Here is a 20,929-nt window from a genome sequence, read left to right as displayed (position 1 = left end):
CTTCGATTATTCAATTGCTGTTCATAATACACCATACCTGGACAAATTGGATTGCTTGGCAATGAAAATCCTTGTCTTTTAGCTGCTGTTGAAGTTGTACGGCTGCCTTGGAAAATGTGCCAGCACTCAGATTGAAGTCTATGTGCCCTCTAGTTGCTGCGTATTGTCTTCCTGCACCCCTGCGACCCCTCTCTAATTTTCTTAGAATTTATTGTCCACTGCAAGCATGAGATCATAATTCTTGAAATGGTACGGCCAACACATGGTACAGCTACAGATGGAAAAGTACGGCTATTTGGGATTGATGCCACACGTGGTAAATCTCTTCACAAATTCAGTCTCTCAGATTTGCAGATGTAGATTCAATGTTTAGCACAAAAACAATGAATTTCTTCACCAATTCGCTCAATGAAAACTTATGAGTGAAGCTCTCCCTATAGACTGCAATTCGGTAGATATTTCACTACTTCAGAGCAGCAACGCATTGAAGATTTGCACGTTCTCCAATGGTCTAGAAGTCTGAAACCCTAGGTTTCTTCCTCTTCCAAAGAAATCAATAATTTCACAGCATAATAATCATAATAGCTTCAATTCTCTCGAGGCATTATATATTCTCCACAAAAAGTTCGATTTTCCTCCATAAATGCATTAATTAATATTAAATGACATTTAATATAAAAAGTGCACCAAGTCATTTAATATTTTTCTTGATAATTGAGCCTCATTAATTAATTCAAAATGTCCCAATCTCATGATGCCACAACCCTCACTTAAGTTATAATATAAAATTATTTAGAACTTAATAATATAAGCTCAAAACAATTAATGTTTATTTAAACTAAATAAACATTAATATCTCCATTATTACTCAACATTTTTTAGTGTCGTCTGAACTGGGAGCTGACATGATGAAGCTGCATACGACCATACCCCTTTACTAAAAATAGCAGGGGTCCATCTCTAACATCTTTGACTTACTATGAATAGTAAGTAATGCATACGGAGTCCAAATGAAGCCAAACGAAAGCCAAACCTACAAAACTCTGACCACTGGAGAAGCTGCATCCCTCAAAGGACCCTCCATCCAACCTTATTAGCCTACGAGGGTCAGTAATAGGCTAATCCCACTGAATATCTGGTGTCAACAGGAAGGGGACATCACAGAGAAACTGACAAAATCAGAAATCAGAATGTATTAGGATATTGAAGCATCAATACACAACATTAAACTTTCCAATCAGTTGCCTCCATTCTCTATGGTTTGCAATTTTTGTCATGCTTTGTAGTAAAGGGGAGTATTGGATATCATTCGAACCACAAACTAGAAGGCAGTAGCAACTTCTCATGCTTTACATTGTCGTTTGCCATGATGTCATCTGATCCAATGTCTTCTGCCACCTTACTTTACTTGCCTCTCAAAATCAGCAACCTCATTTTCTGTAAACATGTGGTTTTTGTCTAATACAATCTAGTTGTTGTATGTATCAATGCCAACCAAGTCAATTGGCTCACGACTAGTTGTATCCACCTTTTTTATGCAGAAACCAAGGTTCTATTGCATGATGAAGATGAATGAGGTCATTGAGATATTTTTGTAAATTGTGCTTCTTCATGTACATGGTGGCTGGCCTTAAACAAGCTCCAATTCCATTCACATTTAGGAGTGCTACAAGGATACAACAAAACTTAGAGGGCCATATTTTGAAGATTTGGGGTTTTCCTACCCCAATCTTGCCACCAACAAAGACATTCACAAGTTTGTAAGGAATAGTTAGACATGCCAAAGATTTGAACTTTTGAAGTGAAGACTTGAATTTTTTGTTACCTAGGGCTTGCATGGTTTTGTTTGGAATAGCTAGTGATGAAGAGAAGAGCCTCCCTTGAACATGCTTGTATTTTTACTACTCTATAATTAGGTACTTGTTCTCAACCTTATGTGACATCCTCCCTCATCAAAATCCTAAAGGTCATTTGAGAAAAAAAGGATTAAGGTTGAGTTTGTACATTCTTGTAGGAATGGGTTAGTGGAGAATAGAGATGATTATTCCATGATCAGGTTTTAATATTTTTCCTTATTCCAGTTTAGAATAATTAAAGGAGGGCAGGCTGAAGGCACAATATCGTGTGCAGAAGGCCAAGGGTTATTCACATCAGACATAGCATCTTGTATAATATTATTCCCAGATCGAAACAGCAGTAACCAATTGTGCATGTTCTTAAGTTCAAATCAGAACAGCCATTCATATCGCCATTGGCAACATCAACTTCTGGTCCATTGCACATCTATATTGTCTTATCGAACAGCAAGTAATTGTGCACTTAGTGCAAATTGATTCACTCCAGCATAAACTTAACTGTATAAATCAGTGGCAGCCAGTGGCTTGACCATTGCCATTTATTATATATTTACACACTTATTTCCAAGTATCTAAGCTTATTGTAAGAACCAGTCATTAATTGTCCCATAATTCATATATTGCTCGATAAGGGACATTACAAAAATCCATTCTAAGACCTATAAATTTTTGGAAAGTGTAAATCAATCTGATATGAAGTATTTCTAGTGGGGTTTTGGCATTATTAGACAGCTTTTGAGTGTGTACTATTTGATCTTTTACTTTGGTGTTTAATATGCTTCGATGCAATGCAAAGGCTCAGCTCTAATTTGTCAGTTTTCGAGCAAGAAAAGAGTGTTATAAAGCCTACATCAGCCTCTAATATCAACTATCAGAGGTATATCTTTGTTGGATACTTGATTTTATTGTTTATCCATGTTATTCGGTTCATTTTGGGTTGTTGCTGTAGTTTACATCTGTATTTAAGAACTTATATTGCCGTATATCAGCAAGCATCTTGTTGAAATTGAACACTCCATTGAGTAAGCAAGAAGTGATTGTGCTTGTGTAATTGCACTTTGTTGAATAAGAGAAAGTAACCATGTTGTGTAATTGCACTCTGCTAAATAAGCGAGAAGTGACTATGTTCATTGTAATTGCACACTCTATTGAATAAGCATAGAAACATTTCCTTTCAGTTCTTGCATAGCACACTCCACTGAAAAAGTGATGATTTGGCCAACTTTGTCATCTATTGTGTTTCTTTCAATATTGCTGCATTTTAGATAATTAAGTGTGGTCCTATACACCATATGCTCTCACCTTGCCCATCTCAGACCCTAGGTGATCAGAAAGTGATAAAGACATTGCATTGTAGCTTTGATTCAATTGATAATTTCAAAAAAAAGAATTGGGGTGGTGTTGTGACGTATTCACACATCGCCCCATTGCAAATGGGGACCCTACTTTTTTTTTGCTTTCTGGGGTTTGCTTTCTAGGTTTTTAGGGTTTGTCTGTTAGCCTTTGCATGCTGAGTGTTGCCAGAGAGATCACTAGGATGGCAGGCACTGCTTGAGCTAGGGTGAGTCCGCGGGGCCCCAAAATTAGGGTTTCTTTGAGAGTCTTCCGTAGGGCCTGGTTTTGCTCTTGTTGCTAATTGTGTCTTGCTTGGTGAGTGAGTATCATCCTTGAAGGTCTGAGTTAGGTCGAGTTGGTGAGTGATGAAGTCTGGAATGTCATCCTGATCTTCAAATGCCCTGAGATTTGGCTAAGTCTGGAATGTCTTCTTGATCCTGAAATTTGACTAAGTTTGGAAAACTGAAGAATCCTCCAAAAACTAGATTTTGCATTATAACTCCTGGAGGTCCGAAACCACTCTCAAACATCCTGACAGTATATATGGAATATAACTTAAAGTATATGTCATATACTTAAATGTTATATTCCATAAAATGATCTTGACGGAGAGACCAAAATGTCAAATTTCGCTCCTGACCCTTCCAAAGGGTCCAGAGCGAAATTCTCCATAAGACATTCTACTTTGACCAAAACCTAGAACTAACGCATTCCCAGGCTTGAATGAAGGTAAAAACGCTTGTTTGAATGAGGAAATGTGAAAATGAAGTCAAGATTTGAGCCCAAGGATGATTTTTGCTCTTGACCCTTCCAAAGGGTCCAGAGCGAAATTCATTTTTCTCCACTTTGCTCTTTGATATGACCAAGTTTGTTGACTTTTGGGGCGTGATGGGAAGGTTTTGATGCACATTTGTCTTTGAGAGGAGATTTGAGGTGACAAAATGATGGAAATTAGCCTAAAGTAGGAATTTCGCTCCTGACCCTTCCAAAGGGTCCAGAGCGAAATTCATTTTTCTCCACTTTGCTCTTTGATATGACCAAGTTTGTTGACTTTTGGGGCGTGATGGGAAGGTTTTGATGCACATTTGTCTTTGAGAGGAGATTTGAGGTGACAAAATGATGGAAATTAGCCTAAAGTAGGAATTTCGCTCCTGACCCTTCCAAAGGGTCCAGAGCGAAATTCTTGAAAACACCCATTTTCTTCCTTGTTATGGCCAAGTTTTGGACTTCTAAGGCATGGTTGCAGTAACCTTGAGATGTTCTAGCCTTTGAAAGAAGTTTGAGGCGATGAAATGGTGAAAATCAACCTAGAATGGAAATTTCGCTCCTGACCCTTCCAAAGGGTCCAGAGCGAAATCTTCCATCTGACCTTCTATCTTGCCTAAAAGGATGAGTAAAGTTTGAAAGGACCTTGAGATTGATCAAGTTTGAGAGAGAATTGGATAAATCAAGATTTTCGCTCCTGACCCTTCCAAAGGGTCCAGAGCGAAAATCATCATAACCCTCATTTCCTTCCTAATTTTGGCTAAGTGTTGGTCTGTAAGGCATGTTGGAAGGTGGATTGATGTACTCTGGCCAAGAGAAGTGAATGAAGGCACTAAGAGGTGAGGATTATGTCCAAGAACATGATTTTCGCTCTTGACCCTTCCAAAGGGTCCAGAGCGAAAATCCTTATAAACCTCATTTTCTCCCTTGTTTAGACCAACGTTCTAGTTTTGAGGTGATGGGATGTGAAAATGTGAAGGATTTTGGCCAAGATTAGGGATTTCGCTCCTGACCCTTCCAGAGGGTCCAGAGCGAAAATCCTTATACACCTAAATTTCAAACTTGTCAAGACCAAATTCCTAGTTTTTGGGGTATAGATGAAAGAGTTTGATGCATGTTTTCCTTAGGGAGGAGGTTTTAGACCTTGCAAGAATTAAAATCAACCTAAAAGAAGATTTCCGCTCCTGACCCTTCCAAAGGGTCCAGAGCGAAATCTTCCATTTTTGCCTTCCTTTGGCCTTAAAGCCTAGTTTGACCTTGCCTAGACCCAATTGGATGGAGGTTTGTCTTGATTGCGATGAAAGGAAGTTGAATTGACCAAGTTTGTATGAGGATGAGATGAAAGGAAGTGAAAAGCTAGCCAGGAAAAGGAAATTCGCTCCTGACCCTTCCAAAGGGTCCAGAGCGAAAATCCTTGAAGACCTCAATTTATTCATTGTCCATGCCAAGCTTTTGGTTTCTAAGGCATGCTTGGATGTGTTTTTGAATATTCTAGCCTTGGGGGGTGAGTAAAGATTGAAAGATGAGGAATTCTAGCCTAAAAAGTGAATTTCGCTCCTCACCCTTCCAAAGGGTCCAAAGCGAAATTCTTGAAAGCACTCATTTCTCCCTTAGCCAAAGTTAGGATCTTGGTGGAGATGCAAGAGGAAGGATCTATGTTTGCCTCCCAAAGAGGATTGGAGTTGGAAAAGTCAAGAATCAAGCTCAAAACATGATTTTCGCTCCTGACCCTTCCAAAGGGTTCAGAGCGAAAATCCTTGTAGCTCTTATTTTCTTCCCTGTTTTGGCTAGGGATTAGACGTTTTGAAAGATGAGGACTTTGCCCAAAAGGTGAATTTCGCTCCTGACCCTTCCAAAGGGTCCAGAGAGAAATTCCTTACAAACCTATTTTTTTGACCTTGCTTAGACCACAAACCTTGTACCTTGGGTGAAGAATGATGTTTAGTTGCCTTCTAGAGAGGATTGGAGTTGAAAAGATAAAGGATCGAGTCAAGAATGAAAAATTCACTCCTGACCCTTCCAAAGGGTCCAGAGCGAAATTCTCCAAACCTCTCTTTTCCCTCAATTTTATGCCAAGTCTAGGGTAGTTCAAGGTGAATTGGGATTGGGAGTGTCCTTAGGTGTGACTTCAAGTGCTAGGAAATCATTGAAATTGAAGGAATTGAGCCAAATGGTGAATTTCGCTCCTGACCCTTCCAAAGGGTCCAAAGCGAAAATTCTACAATCACTTATTTTCCTTGCAAAATCAAGTCAAACTTGGGTTTTTATAGCTTAGGTGAGTGAGGAGAGGTGTTTTCTTGCCTTTTGAGGTTGACTCAAGTTGAAAGGATGGATGAAGAAGCCCAAATCATGGTTTTCGCTCCTGACCCTTCCAAAGGGTCCAGAGCAAAAACCCTAAAAACCATCTTTTCTTCCAAAATTTGAGTGAAGTCAAGCCTGGGAAAGGGTGAGAGAAGTCATTTGGATTTCCTTGGAAGGACTCTTGATCACCAAGAATGCAAATCTTGAGCCAAACCAAGATTTTCGCTCCTAACCCTTCCAAAGGGTCCAGAGCGAAAATCCTACAATCACCTATCTTCCTTGCAAATCAAGTCAAGCTTTTTGTTTTTTATGGCTTAAGGAAGAATGAAGCAAAGTTTCCTTAACCTTGGAGGTGAGTTGAAGTGAGAAGCATGGTAGAATTTGTCTTAGAGCATGGATTTTGCTCCTGACCCTTCCAAAGGGTCTAGAGCGAAAATCCTAAAACCCATCCTATCCTCCAAAATTTGTGCCAAGCCATGCCTAGACCAAGGTGAGGGATGCCCTTGAGATTGCCCTAGAATAGATTGTTGTCTCCAAAAATGATGATTTTGGGCTAGAGGAAGAAATTTGCTCCTGACCCTTCCAGAGGGTCCAGGGCGAAATCCATTATAGGTGTTGTCCCTGGCCATGATTTCTAGCGAAATCCTCTTTTTTGGTCATTTTGAAGTCAAACAAAATGTTGCAAGCATGGGAGAGGGATCCAAGGATGAAAGTCCAAGTATAGAAAGTGAAAAAAGATAGACCTTGGTGAAGGAGAACAAGCAAATTAGGAATTTCGCTCCTGACCCTTCCAAAGGGTCCAGAGCGAAATTTCCAATATCACCTAATTTTGCTCATGATGAAGGTCATGTTGTGGATTCCTAGGCTTTAGAGGAGAGAAGACTAGTGTATGCTTGCCTTGGAAGGCATTTTGGAGTAGAGGCATGATATATTTTGTCCTAAAATGTAAATTTCGCTCTTGACCCTTCCAAAGGGTCCAGAGCAAAATTCTTAAAACCTCTCTGTTGCCCCAAATTTACATCAGACTTGGTGTTGGTTGAGAATGAGGGCATCCTTGGGCATGTATCTAAGCAAGTACGGTCACAAAGTGAGAAGAATTTGAGCCAGGAATGCAAAATTCGCTCCTGACCCTTCCAAAGGGTCCAGGGTGAAATTCTTATAGGGCCTGTCCCTGGGGAGAATCTTGAGCAAGCTTCATTTTAATATCTTCTTGTTGATGATTTACGGTGGAAAATGCTTTGTTGAAATGAACATGTCATATGTACTTAATCACCTTTTGGTTTATTTTGTAGATGGAGAAAACCACGCCAAGGCAAGAACGACCTCTTCCAGTCCAGCATCATCAGGGACGACCTCTTCTAGTCCAGCATCATCAAGAACGACCTCTTCCAGTCCAGCATCATCAAGGACAACCTCTTCCAGTCCAGCATTTCAAGGAAAGGTACACCATCCATCCTGCACATCAAAGACAAAGGAGGATAAAGCAAGGGTCCGTTGGAGAAGCAAATAGTTTCAGAAGAGTTAATTAAAGTTAGCTTCTCAACATCACCAAATTGAACATCAACCAAGTTACAAGTGTCAGACAAGGTGGCGTCCCGGTCATCATTCCTCCAGTTGGATTGGTTCACCTCAGCGTGTCCAGATTCAATGTACCTGACTCATCGAGGATGACACAAACTTCAATGTACCTACCCCAGTTATCCATTGGTCGAATATTCTAGAGAAGACATGTGTCCAAATTATGCAATTATTTCATTGGCCAGAATTGAGTTTGTTGTAACAAACCCTAATTAGGGTTTTCATTGTAAAATCTCGGCCATTGATCTCAAATTGATCTGAGCCATTGAATTGTATTGAGGGCGCTATATAAGCCCTGGCTCCTCATTTGTAAAAGGCTAATAGTTAGTCAATAGTTAATAGTTGGTGAATAGTTAGAAATAGTGAATAGTCAGTTGATAGAATAGCAATTAGAGTAAATTAGGAGGACAAAGCAAGAAATTGTTGCCATTGATTGTAAACAAATTCCATTTTCATTGAAGTTATGGTGAAGTATGTTGTTTCTTTGCAATATGCATGGTCTCTTGTTGAATCTTCATTTTAGATGATAGATAATTAAATTGGATGAAAGAAGTTATTGAATGCACTCGCATGGAATCCATCTAGTCCAAACCACTAGCCTTTTGTTGACTGTAAGAGCGCCTTGCGTGGTCAACTAGCATAGAACGAGCTTAATTCCGAGTCATAGCACCTCTGTTGTTCATGCATTATCTTGAATGGCGATCAGTATCTGATGGTGTACGATTTGGACATATTTGAAACATCTCTTAGAAGATCGCACTGAGTTGGTGTTGAATTGTTCAACCTGATGGTGAGACCCAGCCCAGTTGAATTCCACCTTGTCATTCAACCATCTTCTCGCATTCTAGGTCTTAGAGTAGACTTCCTGAACCTTGCATCTTTTGCCATTTCTTTATCTTCCAGTTAGTAAATAGGACTTGTGATTCCAACAAATCAGACATTCAGGTCATCGAATGTAAGTCCCCTTGTGATTCCAGCAAAATCATATCATACCACGAAGAGCTTATCCACACGTAGAGACCCTACACGCAAGAACCTTGGAGTTGCCTCGATTGATCCTTCGGCGAGATCTTCAGTAGTCGAGAAACTTTGTTCAAGAGAGGATAAGGTACCTTTAGGTATTTTATTCTGTGTTCGCATGTGTACAAAAAACACATCAACAGGTGGTTATCACAACATATGTGGAAGCAAAGAGACTGCTTGAGAAGAGGCATCCAACAAATTTTTTGAACCTGTGTCCTTTCCATTGCCTTGAACTATTGTTGGACATAGGAAAAATTGACTAGGTCAAACCTGTGATAGAAAACAGAGTGGCAAAGAAAAAATTTAGTTCAAGGAGAGATGCCAAGGGGAAAGAGCTTGTGCAAGTAGGTGCAGTATGGTTTGAACTTGAAGCTAACTTCATCATCTTGCAAAGCATTTATAGTATGCTACCATCTTTGAATCCAATGTTTGTGAGCCAACAATTATTCAATTCTTCTCTTTCAAACACATTGGAAGAAAACAGAGTGGCAAAGAAATATTTTTATTGGCTATCCCAATCTATTCCATGTCATGTTTGAAACTTACGGCATCAATAGAGGACAACCTAAATCAGATTTTGAGAAGATGCTTTTGGTCTGGCCCTCATGAGGATCAGAAGCGTCCACCACTTGCATGGGAAAACGTCTGCAAACCGTGCAATGTTGGGGGTGCTGGGATCCAGCAACTCAAAATCATGAATCTGGCCCTTGGGGCTAAGCTCACTTGGACCATGACTAAATCAAACTTGAAGTGGGTCAGAATACTTAGAAAAAAGTATCTGGATTCGGATGACCCTCTCAATATTCTAAAAGTTAGAAACCCTCTAAAAGGTTCTGCCATTTGGAATTTTATATGCGAAAGTAGGGAGTTGGTGTCCGAATATATCACTTGGAAATATGCAATGGCCAATTGGCAGCATTTTGGGAGGACTCATGGGATGGACACAAAAAGTTGGAGATGGACCACAGCTTGAGGGAGATTAGAGAAGCAACCATCAGGGTTTGGGGGTCTAAAGTATGCAACTTTGGTGACGTGATCAATGTTAATGGTACTAAAAAATGGTGCTGGAAATCATTGGATGCCATTGATGCTCCCCAAAATCAAAAAGATACTTTAACCAACATTCTCAAAGACAAAACTATACCAGTTTCTTAGGAAATAGACAGAGTCAAATGGTGTGCCTCCAAAGATGGGGAATACAAGGTAAAGCTTGGGTATAGGCTGAAAGAAGCAGCTTTGGAGGAAAGTCATTGGCCAATTAAACTTCTCTGGGGTAAAGACGTTCTTCCTAAAGCCGGGTAGAATTCTGACTCAAGATAGACTTGCCAAAATTGGGATTTGTGGACCTAGTAGATGCTTGTTGTGCAAGAACAATGCAGAAGATGTTGATCACCTTCTCTACGCTTGTCCATATGCTCAATTCTGCTGGAAATTCTTTTTGGAAAGCTAGGTTTTCAACATATGGAACCTCAGAGCATCAAGGAATGGTTTATATCTTGGCCAACAAAAATGCCTAAAGGTATGTTCTGCAGCATATGGTATGCTCTCCCATCCACAGTAGTATGGGAACTTTGGAAAGAAAGGAGTAGGTGGGTTTTCAAGGATCAGGCAATGCCGAGGGAGGTTCTTGTGTCAAAGATGGAAGCTGCAATAGTGGAATTGGTAAATGAAGCAACCAAAAGGCTTTTCAATAAATCTAATATTTTCACAAATCAAGATTATGAACTGAAAAAGAAATTCTCGGGTTTGATGGTTCCTAAGGGTTACGAGTTGGAACAATCAGTGGTGGATGAGAAACACAAGGCTACAAGTTGGCAAGCTTCGGAGAAGGGTAGGATCAAAATAAACTTTGACAGAGTTTCCTTGGGTAATCCTGGACATGCAGGTGCTGCTTGTATAGCCAGAGATGACCAAGGTCGTACTATTGAGATGTTAGTTGAATACATTGGAAATAACACCAACAATATAGCAGAATTTCAAGCAGCCTTGAAAGGCATTGAGCTTGTTAGGAGGTTAGGGGTCAAAAAAATAATCTTGAAGGGGATTCTTTGTTGATGATCAATGCAATCAGGAATCAATGGATGGTGAACTGGCAACTTGAGAGATGGCTGACGCCAATCACAAATGCGTTGAAGAGTTTCGAAGAATTTAAAATTTGCCATATCTATCGAGAAGGCAATGGGTTGGCGGATAACTTGGCCAAACAAGTGGCGGAGGAAAAAAGGAACGTTGAAACTATTAATTTTGCAGAATGATTTGGAATTGACAAGCAATCAGTGTGGCAATAATATCGAGGATTGGGTGGCTGGTAGTGGTATAATTTCCAAGGAGTTGGCAAATGTGGATATGACATGCAAGTACTCAATATGCAAGTGACATGGTAGAGGATATAAACAAGTGGTGAAATATTTATTACACGAGATTAACCAAATATGTGGTTTGTACTCGAATCAGTACGAGGCCTAAGTGGTGACCGCCTAAGCCTTCATATCGTGAGGAATAATAATAAATAAAAGTTTCATCCTAGATATATTTTGAGTACGGTTCGAGGCATATTTTCATTATGATGGGCAATCAATACAACCTGCAGCCTTTTTTGGTGAGGGGGATTATATATTTGGCAAGCATGGTTGTAACTGCATCGCATATTTCATTCTCTCTAAGTAATTTGGAAGCTCTAGGCATGGACACCCCTATTCTGTTGGAATCAACCAAGCAGCAAATGGCATTTCTTGGAGAGATCATGGAGAAACGGCTCCTGATGGTATTGGAATTGAAGCACCCATTAATTCTACATACGGTTAGCAAGATTCTGGGTTCGGAGTTTCTACGGACAGTGCACAAATACAGAGTGAACACGAGCATCCCAACCATGTTCTTGGCTATTTGCATTCAGATGGATGTTTACAAACCCAGAACAAAGAAGGTCTATCAGATGGTTTTCAAGCATTCTTTTTTGGGGGAAATTGATGCGGTCTTAGACAACATAGATGACCAGAACCAAATTCCATTGGCCCATCAATACTACATGTCCCATGATGCGGGGTGGGGGGGGGAGACGAGGAAATTTTGCATTCTGCAAACCATGGAGCTGGAGAAATATAATCAAGGTCGTGTGGAGAGAAATAGAAGTTTGATCTTCATTTTGTTTTTGACTGGTAGCCTGGCAAGGTCGGAGTGCTTCGACCTGGGAAAGTATGTGAGGGAGGAAGGTCTGCAGGGTAGGCGGGATATTGGGGTGGATGAGAATGGAGTGGTGGTGGAAGGCAGTGACTAGGGTCTGGGGCATGGGGAGTTGTGGATTCCAAATGATATGAGGCTGGTGGAGGAAATTGCGGCTGAAGAGGCTCAAGTGGACTGCGGCAGAGATTGCCCTGTTGTAGTAGAGGCCCTTGTTGCTTAGAGGTTTTACGAAAGCATCCCAAGCCCCTCAGACAGTGAATGATGGTGCCCCTTTTCCACAAGATTTTGTCTTTTCAAATACTTGTATGGTGTTTTTAGTACTGTTGTGTAGTTGCAGATAGATAATACAGTGTCGATAGGGTGTAGGACTTTGAGCCCAGATTTTGTACTCCTGGCCAGAGCTAGTATATAGATGGTTTTTTGTTGTGTGTATCTGAAATTGGAAATATTATTGTTTTTTGGAGGAAACGGTATATAGACACCTCTCAGATGTTAAAACTTAACTATTAATGCAGGTGCTAGCCTATCTAGCTATTAACTTACTAAAAAAAATAATCCCATGCCTTAACAAGCCTCCAAATTGAAGGATAGATTTATCCACGTCTGACAATAAAACAAAGCGCTAATTCCAAATCGCTGCCGAAGGAAGACTTCTCTACCCTTGAAAAAGCTCATTGCAATTGAGCTTTGAGTTATTGCCGAGGTCAAAGATCCAATATGACCATGATTTTTCTACAAGGTGTCCAACATCAAATCAATTCACCCTTCCTTAGTCAATCACTTTGGCTCCCACACATGTATTAGATAATTTCTTGCAAATTCTTTAAGGCTTTGAAATTTAGTCTTTAAATTAAGACTTCACCAATTTTGTTTAAACCCAACAAACTTGAAAATCTCCTTAAGCACAAATGCAAAATCTGGCTGGATTGCCTTTGGAGCTACACCAAGAATGATGAATTTAGTCCCCACTCAAGCAATCAGAACAATGTCAATGGCTGTATGGGACTACTTTGGTGAAGCACGAGGGTTTCTGTAATATTCCCCTTAAATTTTTTTTGGTTTATCAATAAGAATTACAGAGAAAACACAATAACCCGTTAAGGTTAGAGAAATGATCCAAACAACTGAAAGGGAACCCTTCTACCTTTTGTTCACCAAGAGCCTAATCTGGGAGGGTGAGAGCATACGGTGTTCCGAGGATCGTTAGCACCATAAACTAAATTGAAATTACAATGCATGGGCAGCAAGCCAACCCCTTCTGCTTACTCAACAGGATAGAAACTAAACTTCTTGGTAGTAAACCAGCCAAGGAAAACAACAAGAAACTTAAACTCAATCACTCTACCGCGTATTTCAGCGGGAGGACATTACATAAAGCTATCACTCTATCGCCTATTTCAGCGGGAGGACAATACATAAAACTTATCACTTGACCACTTATTCAATGGGAGGACTGAGTTATAAATACCAGAAAATAGGCGGCAAGCCTGCCTCTTCCACTTGTTCAATGGGTATGCCTACAATCCAGAATTGGTTGATAGTACTACTATTCAACCTTACAAAATATAGGAAAGATAGAATAGAAGAGGAATGCTGATCACAGAAGATACTATCACCAAACCAGCTCAACACCAACTTCCTAAAATCTGATAAATAACATCAAGCTGGAAATGCATAACCAACAACACCAAATAACACTAAAATACTTCCAACTCTCTCCAAACTCACTCAACACACCCCACAACTCACCCAAACTGACACTAGACACAGAGCAACTAAGAACAAACTGAAAATGAACTTCTAAACAACCCAAAACACCAAGCACGCATCCCAATGCACTCCCAAAAACCCATGCCTAAGCTGGAAAGTACGATTTGCATTATAAATTCAAAGAATCCAAATTAAAAGTTGCAAGCTTACAAAACACATCGCCAAAATCATAGAAGTTGTTCGAGCCAATACCCAGAATGAAAGGTCGCACAGGCAGGGAGGTAGGATCGAATCTTTGCTTCAGCCACACAGGAACCAGCAACACTGAAAAATTACAGCAGCAAACCAACTCTCTCAAATCCACACACACAATCCACACAAATGAACCTCAGGTAGGAGTGATTTCTCACACTCGAAACTGCAATGGAAAAGTCTAGGAGGTTTTCACCCTCGAAGAAGTCTGGAATCAATCCGACAACATAACATTATATTTTCTTTCGATAATCAAATGAGGAGCCAAACACCTGTATATATAGGTTTTCCAGTCTAAAATTCAAATTCAACTCCCTCCAAATTCACCTCACCAATTTGGATTTCATTTCAATTGGTGGACCTAAGCATGGTGCCACCCCTTAGTCAAAATCACGCCTAGCAAAAGGGGACCATGATTTTGGCATAGAATATACTTTGTCGAATATAAAATAAAGTCTCTTTTCATTTTGGCATCCCCCTTCAATCACCAAATAATCTGCGTAGGCAAACTTAGGAAGAAAATCATATTATGCACAATTCCTAATAACAATAATCAGTAATATAATAATTAAATATTAAACCTTAGGATAAGGAAATAATATTCAATAAAATAACTTACAACTCCGATACTGATTATCACAAAATCAAGGATGAAGTTGAGCAATGGAGACTACCGAACTGTGCAGGATTAGGACCATATCCAAGACTGCCAAAAATAGAAATGCCCAAACTGTCACTTACTAAAAATAGTAAGTCATGAAATACTGCTCCGAAAATCATGATCTTCGCACCTAGGTGTTGTGCGTTGCACACGCTCCCTGTCGTCGACAGGGTCCCCCTTTTTTTTTGGTTGGTCTTTTTGCCTTCGCCCTGTTGAGTTGTACGCAAGGTGTCTCGCGTCCTTTTTTGAGCGTGCCCGTAATCAGTCCAGGAGATAATGATGTCATGAGTGGAAGCCTGGGAATCTGCAAGGTGAGTTTAACGTTTGAGTGTTAAAATTCCAAGAAGATCGCTTAAAATTGTAAAATCGCCTAAGGTGAGAAATGGCAAAAGCTTGCAAAATTCCCAAAATGATGAAACGTCTAAAGGTCGCAAAAGGACCCAAAGTGCCGATTTTTGCGAAAGGGAGATTGAAAAGACGAAAAATGTTAAAGTTTTAAAAGTTTGCAAAATGCTCCAAAATCCCGAAATTCGCCATAAATGGGTAAATTGCAAAGTTTTTTTAAACTTTTCAAAAGTGCCCAAAACGCTGAAATTTGCCAATAAGGCGTAAAAGTGCGAAATGTTTCAAGAGGCTTGCAAAATGCTCTAAACTCCCGAAGTTCTCAAAAGGTCTAAAAACTCTGAGTTTTAACTAAAGAGGTAAATCGCAATTTTTTGTAGGTTTGAAAAAGCAATCCAAACCCCGATTTTCGCACTAAGAGGGAAAATTGCAAGAAAATGAAAAGTTTGCAAACTGGCCAAAAACGCTGAAATTCGCACTATGGGGGGTAAGTGTCAAAAGTTAAGAAGTTTTCAAACCACCTCCAAACACCGAAGTTCGCAACCTGGAGGGAATCGCAGACTAAGTCACCAGGTTCGAAATCGAATTCGAAGTTCAACAGCTTTGAAATTCGAATGAAGTTCGATGCGGAAAAAATTCGAAATGTATAAAATTCGAATTAAATTCGCCATATGTAATTTTTAAATTTTTTTAATAAATATATGTAATATATCTATAAAATTGCGTAAATAGTTTAACATTGATAAATAGATTTGAAATCATTACAAAAAGATGACACATTTATAAAATATAAACTGTAGGAAACATATGCTTTCACTATTGCAAAGATGTTCTTTTGTCAAAAAGGTACAATAACAGTCAAAACCTTTAGAACTTTAAAATAACTCTAAGTCATCAAGAGCACTTGGCTGGGATGCCAAATCATCATCATCTGTATCACTACTTAGTTCATCATCTGCAAAGTCAGGCTCATCTACATTTGGCATTGCTATGCCTTCAAGAGTTTGTTCTAAAGAAGTGTTCTTTGCTAATTTGTTCATCAGCAATTTCAAATTGCTACGAACATAGACAAGATCTCCCAACTTTCCAGTCAGCAATTTGTTCCTCTTTTTGGAATGGATGTGGTCAAAGCAACTCTAGTTCCTCTCACAAGCTGATGAACTTGCTCCCTGACTCAAAATTCGAATAGCAAACTCTTGCACTTTAGGAGCTGATGATCCATAAGCAATCCACCATCTATATCCAGGCATACGTGGCGAGTCATATTTGGCTTCTGCCCCTCCAAACATCCCTTCTCCTCTCTTGTATTGCCAACTTTGATCTCTGATTAGTGCTGCAATTTCTGGATTTGGTACATACCTGCTAATGGCTTGGTAAAGCCCTGCCATGATTTCATTATCACCCCTTCTATGAATAGAAAACAACTTAGGCTCCAAAAAGCAAGCTGCTGCATGTAAAGGTGTGTGCATCATTTTTCATCTGCAATCAACTGTCTCCCATATCTGCATATATTCTGCTTCTTCATTATTTAGTGCTTTTCGAGTAGATTCCTTACACCGGTCCATGCTTTCATAAAGCATGCCAAGGCAAGGAGTGTCACCATCAACCATACAAAGCACATCAACAATTGGTTCACATACAAGCAAAACTTTTGCTGCACTTTCCCAGAAATTGCTATTTAGGATGATTTAATCTATGTTCTTCCCCTTGGGGCCTTTAGAAAGCACTGAACTTTCCCACTGATTGGAACAAATAACAGACCTCAAAGCTGCTTTTTCTTCAACCACTCTTTTCAAAGTGATATAATATGAAGCAAATCTTGTTTCACAAGGCCTCAACAATTCCTTTGATGCATGCTGCCTATAAATGCTCAATGTGAGACGATGATTCCGTATGAAATTTGCAATTGCTCTCCCTCTAGGAATAGCTTCATTTACCCATGGGAATTTAGCCAAGTCATGAAGCAACAAATCGAGACAATGGGCTGCACATGGGCTCCAATATATCTGTGGGTACTTCTCTACAATCAGCCTCCCAGCTCCCACACAATTTGCTGCACTATCAGTTACCACTTGAACCACATTTTCCACCCCTACTTCAAGAATGGCTTCCTCTAATATTTGAAAAATATACTCTGAAGTTTTCTTGTGGTTCATGGTGTCAATGACTTTCAAAAACACAACACCTTCAGGACAAGACACCAAAACATTAATCAATGGCCTTTGACACATATCTGACCATCCATCACTCAATATAGTGCAACCTGTTTCCTTCCAAGTGGCTTTAACATCAGCTAATTTTTCAGTCACTCTATCTTTTGACCTCTGCAAAAGAGTTGTCCTGATAGCCTCTGAACCTGGGGGTGTGTACCCTTTGCCAAACTCTGCAATTTTTTGAACTGCATTACGGAAATGAGGATTTCTCGTAACATTGAATGGAATAGCACTTGTGTAAAACAAATTAGCAACTGCATCATCCACTTGTTGTTTCTCTACTGGTTTCCAAAAGTTGTTCAGTGTTCCACTCTGTTTTGATACACTCACCGCTTCGGATTGCACAGAAGAGGAAGACATGACAGATGTGAATCTAGATATATCTCCTTCAATTCTCTGTTTCTTTTGTGCCTTCTTCATTTTGCCTACCGTTGAAGTAGCCAACTCTTTCTCTAGAATAGCTTTAAGTTCTGGAGTCGCACCTATGCATGCTTGAACACCTCCACCTGGACCCCCTGTATTAGCAAGGAAGTGGTCCCTAAGCCTTGTTAAAGTTCCAATAATATTTGCCTGACATATGTCTCAGAAGTTGATTTGGGAGGAGCCATTAAATGAAAATCTGCATGTTTAGAAAGAAAAATTAAAAAACACACTACATTTATTTCAACCTTTCAAAATAGAAATACTTTTAAGTTTTAACAATTTCACAAATGACCTCTTAAAAATATATAATAAAAATATATAATATTAAACAATATAATAAAAACCATTAATATAAAATTATAAATTATATAATAATAATAATAATATTAAACAACATTATAAAAAATAAACATTATAAATTTATAAATAAACATTATAAAGTATAAACTATTAACTAACCTAAAAAAATATTAAATAAACAACATTATAAACATTAAATAAATTATAAACAACATTATAAACATTATAAATAAATAATAAACCTAAAAAAATATTAAATAAACAACATTATTAAATAAATAATAATAAATTTATAATAAACATTATTAAATTGTTTATAAAAATATTAAACCTAAAAAAAATTAAAAAAATATAAAAATATATAATATAAAATTACAAACTATTAATATAAAGTTATAAATTTTTAAACTATATAAACATTATAAAATTATAAATAAATAAAGAACTAATAAACCTAAAAAAAATGGCAGCCTACCTGTGCAGGTTGCGGACTAGTCCCGGATAGGTCGAAGAATGGTGGCGTCACGTCCAGGTGGCGACGCGGACTGGTGGCGTCATGGACTGGTCGTGATGTCGCCGACTGGTGGCGGTCGGGCGGACTGGGCGACTCCCGTGGGCGTGACTGGTGCGATTCCTGTGGGCATTGGCAACTCGCGTGGGCGTGACTGCAACTCCTGCGGCCGCCGTATTTATAAAATCCGCGACGAAACCCTAAAATGCAAGCCAAAAAAAACTTTATCGCAAACCCTAAACTTTAATTCGAATTTAATCGAATTTAATTGAATTTTTGCATATTTTTTCAAGTTCGGCGAATTTTGAACTTCAAAGTTCAAATTCGGCCGAACTTGGTGACTTAGATCGCGGAGGTATAAGGTAGCATGAAACGTAAAATCACCGAAATTTCCAATCAAGTGAAAATCGCTGAGGTTTTCATCCAAGTCTAAAATTGCGATTTTATAGAGTTTGAAAAGGAGCAGGTCAACCCCGAAGTTCGCGACCTGAGGATAAATCATGCCATAGTTTTAAAGCTTTGCAATCACTTTATGAATCCTGAAGTTCGCGTAAAGCTAAAATCGCGAAGTTTATAAACTCTTGCGAAGATCAAAGCCCTTTATTCGCTGAAATCGCATCGCAAAGGAGAATCACGATGTTCAAAGTTTCAAGAAGAAGGAAATCGCGAGGTTAAGGTTTTCAGAACTCCCTCATTCCCCGAAATTCGCCATAAAGGGGGAAAGTGTTAAATTTTAAAGCTTGCAAACTTGTCTAAAATCCCGAAGTTTGGCAATATCGCGGTATAAGAGGGTTTTCAAGAGATCACAAACCCATTTTTTAACGCCAAAGGTAAAATCGCAAAAGTTTGAAGTTTGCTGAGAGCTGTAAAACGCCCAAGTTTGACGCCATAGAGGAAGAACACAGAAGTTAAAGTTTGAAAAACATTCCAAACCCCCAAAGTTTGCCATTAGAATTGCAAAGTAAGAGCTTGCAGCAGAAGTAAAAACACCTGAAATTCCGTCCAAGGTAAGTTGCTAAATCTAAGTCTTCAAGACTGCATTCTTCTCCAAACTTAGGCGCGAAATAAGAAATAGGGAGTTAACCGTTAAAATTTGAAATTGCAGAAACCCTCCCATTCCAAATTCGCAAGCTGTACATTTGTCTTTTCAAAAGCATAGGGCATAAGAGAGGCGTTTTTCAAATCTCAAAGGAAATCATTCCTGCAGGCCGGATTTGTGCGTATTGACACCGTATTTTGCTAGGTAAGTTTGCTTTGTCTCTCTTAGAATCATTTAAAATGTATGCAAAATTGGATAGATGTGTTTATGCAAAATTGATTAAATGATTAAGTCATTAAACCGCATCTTTTCTCGTTTGAAAGGCATCAGACATGCAGTTAAAATCAGAGTATGTTCCTAGGAGTTAACCAGAAATGCATTTTCAGACTTAGGGAATATTTAACCTCATCCATTTTTTAAAATTGATCTTAAAATGTCTAAGTGCAAATTTAGTAGTCAAAATCGCCTAAGTCCTTGAACCGCAGCCGAATAAGTAAGTTTGTAATCAAAGAGCTTCATAATGTTCATGTTCAAATTAATCAAGCTCTTTTGCTGAGGTATCTTGCTTTCTTCAAAATTCGGTTTTCAATTAATCCTTGTGTGCTAACGTATCCCTTTTATCTAACCCGTTTTGTTTCCTTTATCTCGTCTCGTAATCCATGTCCGACTTTGCAGGATAGATGCCTAAATCTGTGGTAGAGTACTCAAAGACACTTGGTGCAGCCGAAACGTCTGGAGCATCCAAATCAGACATCCCTCGCAGAGGCGAAAAGATGAAATATCAGTATCAGACGGGAGGACAGAGGGAATCAAAGGTTCAAAGCGTATGGGAAAATGTGGGTGATACTGACCTAGGCCACATTGATATTCAAGATTTCAGAGACAGAGTATTCTCCCCTAACGCCTATGGCAGGCCTAGCTGGATGATGGAAAGTGGTATCGCCCAAGCAGCAGGATTTCCCCCATCAGTGCAGAATTATGAGCTGGTTGTAGAGGCTGCCCGACATTACCAACCAAACACCAGATTGGTGCTCCTTGAGAATATGGTTCTAGCTGACTTCACTCCTAAGGCCATTGGCGACGCATTTGACATCCCCTTCCCGAACAACCCCATAGCAACAACTATAGATGAAGCACAAGTGGCATATGATATGAACCCTGCCAAATGCAGGACATTAATAAATGAGGAGTGGTATAAGGAAAGAAGACCTCCAAGCATCAGAATTGGGAAAAAGACCCCCAGAAGCGACTTTCACAATGAGCATGGAGACATGGTCACATTGCTCAACAGGGTTATGGGACTCCTCCAATCCAATTTCTTTGAAGAGTGGATGTTCTACTTTATAGAGCAGGTCTTCGTTGGGAAATCCAAGTTCGACTGGGCCCAGATCATAAGTGACAACATCCATACCCAATTGGTCGAACTTGAGGAGAAAA

General features: G+C 39.3%; 1 protein-coding gene across 5 annotated transcripts in view; it reads left to right on the top strand.

Moving 5' to 3' along the window:
• Window positions 1-20,929, top strand: part of LOC131066598 (protein MULTIPOLAR SPINDLE 1) — a 279,380-nt gene that overhangs the window by 159,778 nt on the left and 98,673 nt on the right. The gene's annotated exons all lie outside the window — the stretch shown is intronic.

This window comes from Cryptomeria japonica, chromosome 10, assembly GCF_030272615.1.
Source record: "Cryptomeria japonica chromosome 10, Sugi_1.0, whole genome shotgun sequence".
NCBI classification, from domain to species: domain Eukaryota; kingdom Viridiplantae; phylum Streptophyta; class Pinopsida; order Cupressales; family Cupressaceae; genus Cryptomeria; species Cryptomeria japonica.
This window is presented reverse-complemented; position numbering and strand designations above follow the sequence as displayed.